The sequence below is a fragment of the Opisthocomus hoazin genome, chromosome 4 (assembly GCF_030867145.1).
Source record: "Opisthocomus hoazin isolate bOpiHoa1 chromosome 4, bOpiHoa1.hap1, whole genome shotgun sequence".
NCBI lineage: Eukaryota > Metazoa > Chordata > Aves > Opisthocomiformes > Opisthocomidae > Opisthocomus > Opisthocomus hoazin.
In genome coordinates, this window is record NC_134417.1 from 88269412 (window position 1) to 88281827 (window position 12416).

Sequence of the window (12416 nt, forward strand, 5' to 3'; positions counted from 1 at the left end):
GAGGTTCTGAAAGTCTCAAAGATCCACAATACCTGGTTTGCCCTGCCTGTATGGTCCAAGGGAAGGAAAAGCACATAAGGAGCATTTGGAGTTGCAGACCAGGGGGGAGCAGAGAATTTAGATGCTCCACCGACGCTGTCAGATTGGCTTGGGGACCATGCCAAGTTCATGAGCATCATGAGGAAGATGAGACAGGAAACAATGACTAGCAACAAATAAACATGCTGGCTTTTAAACGTCTTCACATAACCTCCTTCCTTGTCTGTGTTTGACCAGTCACGCAGACCCACGCTCTCAGGCCTGTAGGCTGCATAGCACATAACTAAAAGCATATTTATTACCACTCATTTGGATGTACGCTTCACATGAATAGGCAGCAAAAATGCTGAAGTGTGCTTTCTGGAAGTTTTGTAGAGGTTTTTGTGTTTTGGTGGGGGGTTTTATATGGTTCACACAAAGGAATTAAAATCAAAATCTGCTACAAGGATTGAATGCATGGATAGTTATTGCAGGCAGATGCCAGAAAACAGAAGAAACTACTCCTGCTTGTAGTGTGATAAAGAAAACAAATGAATTGGATCAAAAACTGACTAAGAGACAGAAGACAAAGGTTAAGATGAAAAGTCAATGTGCAATATCTCTGAAGGCTAACAGAGGGCTGCATCTGCACCACTTCATTACATTTATAAATACAAGGAAAAGAGAGGGTGAGAAGAGAGGTGACAATACATAGTATTTTCCAGGTAAATCAAGTCCAAGGCCAGGACTGAATGAGGAATACTAGAGAGGCCTATCCCACTAAAAAAACACCTAGTGGATAAATGCAAAGTGAGATATTATGTTGTCAGAATATGAAGTAAAGCAGAGAAGGAAAAAATCTCACCCATCTATAACCTTGTCAAGTTTTAAATTCCCTGTATCAGTTCAGGTAAGAGATGCTGATTTTTTTAGGAGTCCTTAGCCAACACTTTTATATAATAGCAAGTTGTGATGAAAGAAGAGTGTAGTACGGAGATGCAGGGGGAGCAGGATGGAGTATTGTGCAGGAAACAACCTATAGACCGGTGGCTTGTGTCATCCAGAAGACAGACCACAGCATTGCTTTCAATAGGGCAGATGCTGGACTGGAGGCTAATGAGAAGCTGTTAACAAGAATGACTGGGAAAAGTTTAAGAAGAGCAATTGAAAAAATTGAAATATTTTATCTTAAAGCAGAGGTGATTATGACAGTCAAAAATAGCACGCATTCTGGAAAACGAGAACAGGGAGCTTTGTGTAGTCCCGGGTAACAATGTTTTTTGCCCTAAGAAAATGGAGGGAGAGAACAAAAAGAAAAAAAACCTCAGAACTAAAAGTAAAGGAAATACCTTTCACTACAGTTGCTATTTCAACTGCTGAAGTTACTGTCACAGGCTGCCCCTGTGACCACAACATTCAAAGAGACATTCGTTCCTTACGTAGATAAGGATATCCAGAGTTATAGTAGTTAATGTTAATAAAAAATTAGAAAAATATCTGTGATTCAGGCTGTATTAATTTATTCTGGAACATGTGGGTCTGCTCTGTGCCGCAGACAGATGCTGCTGTGGGTACTCCAAGGCCAGAACAAGCCTGGCAATTCCCCTGTTTTATCTCCACCTCACTTGGGTGAATTCAGTGTCGATGAAAACTCTCAGGAGAAAATATTTTTTACTTATTCCTTAAAACCAGTGCAATATGGGGAAGCAGCAGTGCAAGCCTTTCTCTGATGATGGGCTCACAGTGCACCTGGGCTGAGTGTTCCGAGCTAAAAGTGAACGGAAGCCCCTTGCCTTTGCAAGGCATGTTATTGCTGAACCTGGAGCAAGCCAAAGCCCATGGACAGGCTCCAAAGGGCACAGACAAGGTCCTTTCAAATGCCTCTTCAAAGAGCACTGTTCCAGTCAAGTGGCATATTAATTTGGTAGCTCATGAACAATTTGAAGGTACAGGAAAATGCTGAAAATATTCAGACAGAATCTTCTGCGGCAGATCTTTCCTCTACTAGATCTCGCCTTTCTGTGAGCAGTAATGCAGTGATGAGAGCAAAAGCAATTTATATGAGGGATAAATCCTCCTGTTTTACAAACTGTTCCAAGATAAGAACTTGCTCTTTCACCACAAGGCCAAAAAAATTCCTGTTGAATGGTCGGAAGGGACTATTGCACACAACAGTACCAACTCCTATGTTTTTCTGATCCTGGCACTTCTTCCGCTGAGCCTTTCTTTTTCTATTTAGCTTAAAACATTAAAGTGCCCAGGTACAATATCCATGTTAATAACACATCACAGCATTAATGTTTGAACATTTATGAAGCTATTTATCAAAAGATCCACAGCACCCGAACAAAGCCACAATATTTACAGTTAACGATGGAGTAACGTGAATAGATTCCACGCTGACAAGCACAGTCTCTGAAAGCCCAGAGAGGTCCTTTGTCTTAATCATTGGTTCACACACAATCGTACATAATAAAACACCTATTCCAGTCTCCTGACTTATTGCTTCCCTCTTTCCTCCCACCTCCATAATTACTCATCAAACACTCACTGTCTTCTATTACCACCTCAGACAACACCTCAAACACTTCAGCTCTCCACAAACTTCCTACATTTATTATCTGACTTGGATTCTGTGATTCTGTGATTCTGTGATTCTGTGACATCATTATTTTCTATTCAGTTGTCATACAGTTTCAGAATATCTGTTCATACAATTCCATGTCAGTGGTTCTGAAAGCAAAAATGAAGCAATTCATCAGGCAGAGCTAACAATCAGGCACAGAGCTTATGTATGTACACACACGCACATCTATATACATATATATTTTTATATATTCGGAGATATACAGCTCAACATCCATGACCATTTATTTCCACAGTGCATTACACCTCGGACATCGCAGAGGAGGAAGTGAAAAGGTTCCAGAATTATTTCACATCGGTCTGGAACTGCTCCTGATTTATCAGCTCCAGTTGCTTCCCACAAGCCTGTGATCCTTTCCCCAAGTACCCAAGAAGATCATGATTCAGATGGGTATCACAGCAATGTTCAGCAAGTTGCTCTGCAACCAAAGGTCATTTATTAAGAGGGCTCACAGTCCTCAACCTTAGGCATCTAAAGTAGCTGGCTTACCTGGACCATCTCCCTAGGCTGCCTAGTATGATTGAGGGATAGAAAATTAAACGGGCCACCTCAGAGAGTTCCTGCTCGAAATCATTCCTATCACTTTGTTGGGTGTAATTCGGAGCTGCAAAGACTAGGTACCTAAAATAAGGACCAAAACTTATTGTATTTATGCATCTTTCTAAACACAGAATCTGAAGAAACCATAAGTCTTCCAGGGCTAACTGCAGATAACAAAACAGATACTACATTTATCTTTATCTGCATTTTCTTTTTTTTAATAATTAAGGCTTTTTTCCCAGACCTTTGGTAATTACACAGTTTGACTTCAGAAGAGCTAAATCACTGCCATGAAATGAATGACAGAAGCTAGTCTGGAAGAAAGAAAACAACATGCTTGAAAAGTCGTCTTTCAAGCCATAAAATTGGCAGCTGATTCCTCCCAGTAAAAGGTTAATAAAGCATAAACATGCTTTTACTTTTTTTTTTTTTAAATTTCATTATCTTGGACAGGATTATCTAAAGGAAATTACAGAGTTTTATTTCACCTTACAAGACACTGATTTTGAGACAAAATACATATAGAACACTGTGAAAATAAGACATTTTCAGAGTGTCTGAAGTAGGGTATTTACCTTAACGAAAAAGAAAATACTGGTGTTTGAGACTATAATTTTAAAAGTGATTTTATAATAATTTCACTTTATTTTAAAGGTTTTTTCCTTAGTGTGTTTCTTATGCATTCAGTACTTACATTGAGCCTTGCTCTACAAAAGAACACACTATTTAAACTCAGATTTCTGCTTACTACTTACTGACTAGTCAATAATCCATTTTAGTAATGGAATACATAAATGACATTAAAGATTCTACAGTCATCAGTGATGTGAATCAACCACACTCAGTCCATTGGTATGTCTTTTCGCTCTCTAAGCCAGTGATATATCTGACCTCATATACCTTTCAGTCCACTCTAACTCACACATTCATAAAGCTTTACTTCATCAAATACATCTTTAATTTAAACACCACAACCTAAGACAGGCTCTCAAGCATGCTATCTGCAGCTGCTTTCCTAGAAATCTTTACGAGTATTGGAATTAAGCTTGCAGTTTTTCAGTCAGCTGGTATTTCTAAACTATTAGCTCACCTAAAGACAACTGACAGCTCAATAACTTTGATATCGATATATTGATCGCATAATTTTCATAATGCTGTGGATGTAAACTATCACTATTTTCTACTTTTTTTTCTTTATTTCATTTTTGTATATGAGCACTGCTGCATTTAGAACTTCAGATTCCCATGTTTGTTATTATTAATGTTTAAAAATAACCCTCCTTGGACTTATTGATTGCAATCGCTTACAAAATCTAGAACTGTAGGTAGAAAAATTATCACTTACCAGCAGTCAGTGTTTTCCCAGATGAATGAGCTGTGCCTCCATTTTTACTTTATCATTGGCACTTGACATCAAGAATTTTTAGGCCTGATTCTATCGAATGCTCAACTGTCCCTCACCCCATGCTCCATTCACACAGGCATAGAACAGTCTTGCGGAGGAGGCTGGGACATCTGGTGAGCTACTTCTGGCTTAAAACTTCCTTTTTCCCCTTCCCAGGTTTGCAGCGGTAAGCATTACTCATTGGAGGCAAAACCAGACTGGAATAACTTTGAGAACAATTGAATAACTCTCATAAGCGTTCTTCATAGAGGTTGGTGTGTAAATTGGGAAGACCTAGAGCCATTTAAATTGGGGAAAGAATAGAAAAATCCTGCTGTTCATCGTGAGACATATGCACCTACCAAAAGGCAGATTTCAGACCTGCATCTCCACTGTGAGTTGAGGAGAGGCTAAGCAGGTATCTCATCTTACCACGACCGCTGTGCTCAGCAGCTGCTGAGAAACCAGAAGCACCTACAGTAGCTCAGATGAAGTTGCTCTCACAGAATTAAGCTTTTAATGACAACACCAAGAAAAATACCCTCTTGACCCTCTGATCGGGAATATTCAGTGTCACTTTTGTGTACTATGGCTTAGTGATTAGTGAAGCTAAATGGAAGAGATAGCTCAGTGTGAATTTTCCCACTGAATCACAGAATCACAGAATGTTAGGGGTTGGAAGGGACCTCTGTGGGTCATCCAGTCCAACCCCCCTGCCGAAACAGGGTCATCTACAGCAGGCTGCAAAGGGCAGTGTCCAGGCGGGTCTTGAATATCTCCAGAGAAGGAGACTCCACAGCCTCCCTGGGCAGCCTGTTCCAGTGCTCCGTCACCCTCAGAGGGAAGAAATTCTTCCTCATATTCAGATGGAACTTCCTGTGCTTCAGTTTGTGTCCATTGCCCCTTGTCCGATTGCTGGGCATTACTGAAAAGAGTTTGGCCCCATCCTCCTGACACCCACCCTTCAGATATTTGTAAGCATTTATTAGGTCCCCTCGCAGCCTTCTCTTCTTCAGGCTGAACAAGCCCAGCTCCCTCAGTTTCTCCTCGTAGGAGAGATGTTCCAGTCCCCTCACCATTCTCGTAGCCCTCTGCTGGACTCTCTCCAGTAGCTCTTCATCTTTCTTGAACTGGGGAGCCCAGAACTGGACACAGTACTCCAGATGAGGCCTCACTAGGGCAGTGTAGAGGGGAAGGAGAACCTCCCTCGACCTGCTGGCCACACTCCTCCTAATGCACCCCAGGATCCCATTGGCCTTCTTGGCAGCCAGGGCACACTGCTGGCTCATGGTCAACCTGTCGTCCGCTAGGACACCCAGGTCCCTCTCCGCAGAGCTGCTCTCCAGCAGGTCCGCCCAAAGCCTGTACTGATGCATGGGGTTGTTCGTCCCCATGTTTAAGGGCTCTGTCCCTTGCTTCCCAAGTTACCTGGCATTTCCTCCATCTGCAAGAGCCACGGAAATGGTGGAAAAAACAAGCAAAGTGTTTGGTGGCTAGGTAGGAAACCCTTACTCTTTATGGCATATAGTTTAGATCACAGAATCACAGAATGGTAGGGGTTGGAAGGGACCTCTGTGGGTCATCTAGTCCAACCCCCCTGCCGAAACAGGGTCACCTACAGCAGGCTGCACAGGGCAGTGTCCAGGCGGGTCTTGAATATCTCCAGAGAAGGAGACTCCACAACCTCCCTGGGCAGCCTGTTCCAGTGCTCCGTCACCCTCAGACGGAAGAAGTTCTTCCTCATGTTCAGACGGAACTTCCTGTGCCTCAGCTTGTGCCCATTGCCCCTTGTCCTGTCACTGGGCACCACTGAAAAGAGCTTGGCCCCATCCTCCTGACACCCACCCTTCAGATATTTATACGCATTTGTAGGGTCCCCTCTCAGCCTTCTCTTCTTCAGGCTGAACAAGCCCAGCTCCCTCAGCCTCTCCTCGTAGGAGAGATGCTCCAGTCCCCTCACCATCCTTGTAGCCCTCCGCTGGACTCTCTCCAGTAGCTCCTCATCTTTCTTGAACTGGGGAGCCCAGAACTGGACACAGTACTCCAGATGAGGCCTCACCAGCGCAGTGTAGAGGGGAAGGAGAACCTCCCTCGACCTGCTGACCACACTCCTCCTAATGCACCCCAGGATCCCATTGGCCTTCTTGGCAGCCAGGGCACACTGCTGGCTCATGGTTAACCTGTCGTCCACCAGGACACCCAGGTCCCTCTCCGCAGAGCTGCTCTCCAGCAGGTCCGTCCCAAGCCTGTACTGGTGCATGGGGTTGTTCCTCCCCAGGTGCAGGTCCTTGCATTTGCCTATTTTGAAACTCATCAGGTTCCTCTCTGCCCAACTTTCCAGCCTATCCAGGTCACGCTGAATGGCAGCACAGTCTTCCGGTGTGTCTACCGCTCCTCCAAGTTTGGTGTCATCAGCAAACTTGCTGAGGGTACATTCTAGCTCTTCCTCCAGGTCATTGATGAAGAAGTTAAACAAGACTGGGCCCAGTACTGACCCCTGAGGGACATCACTAGTTACCAGCCTCCAACTAGACTCAGCGCCGCTGATGAAAACACTCTAAGTTCTGCCATTCAGCCAGTTCTCTATCCACTTCACTGACCACTCATCCAGTCCATACTTCCTCAGCTTCCCTAGGAGGATATCATGGGAGACTCTGTCGAAAGCCTTGCCGAAGTCAAGGTAGACAACATCCACGGCTCTCCCTTCATCTACCCAGCCAGTCATGTCATCGTAGAAAGCTATCAGATTGGTCAGGCATGATTTCCCCTTGGTGAATCCATGCTGACTACTCCTGAGAACCTTCTTTTCTTCCACTTGCTTCATGATGGCCTCCAGGATAAGCTGCTCCATCACCTTTCCTGGGATGGAGGTGAGGCTGACCGGCCTGTAGTTCCCTGGGTCCTCCTTCTTGCCCTTTTTGAAGACTGGAGTGACATTGGCCTTTCTCCAGTCCTTGGGCACCTCTCCTGTCCTCCAGGACCTCTCAAAGATGATGGAGAGTGGCTCAGCAATGACATCCGCCAGCTCCCTCAGCACTCGTGGGTGCATTCCATCGGGGCCCATGGATTTGTGGACATCCAGATTGCTTAAGTGATCCCTCACACAGTCCTCCTCGACCAAGGGAAAGTCATCCTCTCTGTAGGCTTCTTCTCTTACCTCCGGGGCCTGGGATTCCTGAGGGCCAGTCTTAGCACTGAAGACTGAAGCAAAGAAGGCATTCATTAGCTCTGCCTTCTCCGCATCCTCCGTCACCAGGACACCCTCCTCATTCAATTCAGCAGTGGCCCCACATTGTCCCTAGCCTTTCTTTCGCTGCTGATGTAGTTGAAGAAGCCCTTCTTCTTGTTTTTGACATCCCTTGCCAGCTTCAATTCCAGGTGGGCCTTGGCCTTCCTCGTTGCATCCCTGCACGCTCTGACCACGTTCCTGTTCTCTTCCCAAGTGGCCTGCCCCTCTTTCCACATTCCATGAACCTTTCGCTTCCACCTGATCTCCGCTAGAAGCTCCTTGTTTAACCATGCAGGTCTCCTGCCTCCTTTGCTAGATTTCTTTGTCAGGGGGATGCATTGCTCCTGAGCATGAAGGAAGTGTCATTTAAAGAGCCACCAGCACTCATGGACCCCCCTGCCTTTGAGAGCCCTGGCCCACGGGATTCCTCCCAGTAGCTCCTTGAAGAGGGCAAAGTCAGCCCTCCTGAGGTCCAAGGTTTTGATCCTGCTTATCGCCCTGCTTCCTCCACGCAGGATCCTGAACTCGACCATTTCATGGTCACTGCAGCCGAGTCTACCTCCGACCTTCACATCCTCCACCAGTCCCTCCTTGTTTGTTAACACGAGGTCCAGCAGCACGCCTTTCCTTGTTGGTTCCTCCACCACTTGGATCAGAAAGTTATCATCGATGCTCTGTAGGAACCTCCTGGATTGCACCTGCCTAGCTGTATGGTCTTCCCAGCTGATGTCAGGGTGGTTGAAGTCCCCCATGAGAACCAGGAACTGTGAACGTGAGGCTGCTTGCAGCTGCCTGTAGATGATCGCCTCAGGACAGATGCACAACAGGAGGAGAGAACCCAACAATTCTCAACAACACCAGCAACCTTGCAATGCAAGACGTCAGTTCTTACAAAAAAGATTAAGTAACAGCCAAAGGTCTGAAAGGGGATATGGTGGACACTGACTGTTTATCATGGAAGTAGTGGAAGCTTTTTTTTTTGGGGCACAAACTGAAGCACAGGAAGTTCCATCTGAATATGAGGAAGAATTTCTTCCCTCTGAGGGTGACGGAGCACTGGAACAGGCTGCCCAGGGAGGCTGTGGAGTCTCCTTCTCTGGAGATATTCAAGACCCGCCTGGACACTGCCCTTTGCAGCCTGCTGTAGATGACCCTGCTTCGGCAGGGGGGTTGGACTGGATGACCCACAGAGGTCCCTTCCAACCCCTACCATTCTGTGATTCTGTGATTCTGTGAAGCTGACTGCTTATGTGGTGGACTGCTGACTGACTATCATGCATAGAAATGAACCAAATTTTTTTTTTTCTCCTAATTTAGGAAAAAAAGCTTTTTCTTCTGCCATCACAATTCCTACCACCACCACTACTGGTGCTGGAACACTGCCTTTACTAGTGGTGGAGGCAGGAGCAGTGCTAGCAGAGGGACCAGACAGCACCTGTACCATCAGCCAAGACAGTCGTGGTGACTGCAGAGGTAGAGCAGGAAAGTACATGTGGGCCTTGAGTGTGTAGCTAAGGGCAGGAGCTTCTGAACCCTGGGGGCACGGAGAGTGTTTCTTCAAGGACTGATCAAAAAATCAAGTGTTACAACATAATTATGGTTAAGCCAATGATGATCCAAACAAAATTTATAAATTATTTTTTCCTCATCCATAAATGAAAACAAGAGGGTTGTGAAAACAGATGAGAAAAGATTTCCTGCCTGGAGGCTGAAATGAGCTAAGGAAAGAGGATAAAATTTAGTCCAGATACCAAGTAAGTTTTGAATAAAAAGTCAGAGCCGAACCTATCCCAGGCCTGCCACAAAACCAAAATATCTTCTGTACCAAATGCCTGTGGCACAGGACTCAGAAGGACTGAAAACCCAGTTCTTATCTTTCTTTACACACCATGACTAAGTCTCTTAGCTATTTCATCTGCAGCACCAGGCAATTCTTCACTGTATTACCCTTTGAAGGGCTTCCACTCGTTTTTGTTTTTCCATTCTTTGTTTTCTGTTTTTTAGATTAGTGTCCCTGCTCCAACGAAGTGATTCAGCCACATTGGTTTTCAAGTCTCCAAAGAGCTTCTGTAATTGTCCGTGCTCTCTTCGAGTGAACTCTACTATCTCAACATGTTGACCAATTTTCTTCTCCAGCTCTTCTTCAGAATAAGCACTGACACTGCTCTGTTTCTTAATACTTTCCTCTTTTTATCTAATTTGGTCTCCCTACACTTTAATCTAACTGTATGTATTGCTTAATTCCCTACAGTACTTGAAATTCAGACTGTTATTAAATTGTGGTCAGTACTACTCTGTTAAACAGTCACTTCATTTCACCATAATACTTATGCAAAATGAAATACAAAGCACTACCCCATCTAATTACAAAATGAGCCAGTCCTTCCATTTCTGAATTGCTTTAGTGCAATAGTCAACATTAAATGAAAATCCCACTTCATGCGGTTCTCCCTAGTCTAATATCGAAACCACCTTCTCCAGCATTTCAAGGAACACTTTGTTATTCTTATTCAGAGGTCAGTACATTTGTCCTATAAACTACTTTTCTTCTAGTTCTTCATTGGCCTGCTGCACTGACTCAACACTTCAAATGTTTAATTAATTTTTGTCCATCCCCCATAATTGATGGCTGTTTGCTATAAAGCACCATGTCTTTATTTCCAGATACTATGACAACATGAAAGCATTCATTGATATTATTTTTACTTACAATTAATATTGCGTGGTAAAACTTTAATTCACTTTAATCCATTATCTCACCAAGTTGATTATCTTTGTAATAGGTAAATCTCCTTTAGTAACGACAAGTATATTTCATGACCATATTCAGCATTGCTGGATTTACTAAATGAATTTATGGGAGCATCTCCCCTCCTCCCTGTATCAGGACCACACATACAAACTTGCTCATGGCATGCTGGAGCAGCTGTACAATTCTTCCCATTTTCAGCAATGCTGCAGCTGGCCCTGACTATATTTTAACTATATATTTTTTTTTAATAGAAACTATCCAGTGGTACATTTACTCTACTTCCATTTCCAGAGAGACAGACTATCTTCACAGCTCCATTTCATCCCTTCAGCTTTACTGCAGGACTTTATACTTCCAGCCATCACATTTTCATGTCTCAATGCCTCTTTGAGAGCAAGAGAGCAGCACCTCACACGCTGTTAGTTATCTGTGGGTAGAGACACCCTGAAATGCCTTAATCCACCACAGGTGCAGATATACCTCTACTAGCTCCATAAGGACTTCTCTCCAAGTTTCCAGCTTGGGTGCATGGGTGGGAAAATGTCAGCAGGGTCATCACAGGACAGAATAGGTCCAGTATGGTTTTTTAGCTCGGGCACAAAGCTTTTTCCCCTTTCAGCTGACAAGAGGGCAACATTGAGGGGACACATAACCTGACAGTCAGGCTTAGTCCCAAAGACGGCCCTCATTCAGTCAGAGCTTCATGAGCTCCCCTGTATCTACCTTATCATGTGTTAAAAGACATCTGCTGAGGGGTTTTTATTCCTTGGATGAAACCTTTCTTACACCACTCCTTCCAGGGCTGCTCAGATTGAAGGCAGAGAAACTGAGCAGAAAGGCCAGGAGTCACCAGTGGGGACCGGTGGGACTTCCCTCAGACCAATCCCTGGACCACATAGCCTGGCTGAAGAGGTGTACAATGCTGAGAATCCAGCAGGGGTTGGAGGCAACCTTGTGCCAGGCATTCAGCAGAGCCCTGGCTCAAGCCAGGAAACTTCCAGGAGTCAGGCTCAGGGTTTTTATAGTGCAGATGGTTGGAGATACAGAGATGAGGACTGTAGGGTCCACACAATCAGAGTAGAAGTACCACATGCCACTGTGTCACTTCCTCCCAACAAAATTTCCAGTTAATGAGTTGACTCTGTGGTTCATTCTTCTCTTCAAAATAATTAAAATATCAAAGATCATTGGTCCTAAGTTCCTACCAACACGTATCAGTCTAGCTGCTTCCTTCCCTCAAGAGCATCATTGAATTGTTTGAGATGCGAGTCCATGTCCATCGCAATTGGTGTGGGTCCTCCAGTGACTTAGAGGGGTTTGGAGCAGCAACGGCTGGGCCACTTGTTTACATTTGGAAATTTATTTACATGAAATGCTTCTTTTTTTTTTTTTAATGTTAATTCTTTTTTTTTTTAATGTTAATAAATGAGTTCGGTGAACCTATTTCATTGTAATTCAAAGTACAGTAGACTATAAAGTATTAAAAATTGCTTTGGCCTAGAAAACAAGCCTGTTGATAATCAACATCAGAGCATCAGATAGTGTGAGATGGTCCAACCCAGAAAATTAGTTAGGGCCATAAAAGCATAGGATTTCCTTTGAAAAATGCTCTTGTTATTATGCAGATTAATAAATACTGAATTGCTCTGCTTTGCTTTTTGAATTTTTAAGACTTAATTCAGATTTTACTAGAAAACGCAAGAGCTACCAACTGCCTTAAAGAAACAGCATACAAACCAGACCCACACATAGAGTCAAAATTTTCGTGTGATCGCCTGATTCCAGGAAAGGGAGCTTTCAGAAAAATATCATGAGACACGCTAAAACTGTGAGAATCAGCAATGAC

At 44.0% G+C, this 12416-nt stretch overlaps 1 protein-coding gene across 1 annotated transcript in view; it reads right to left on the reverse strand.

Moving 5' to 3' along the window:
- SCN5A (sodium voltage-gated channel alpha subunit 5) overlaps positions 1 to 12416 on the reverse strand; it is a 227032-nt gene that overhangs the window by 148446 nt on the left and 66170 nt on the right. The gene's annotated exons all lie outside the window — the stretch shown is intronic.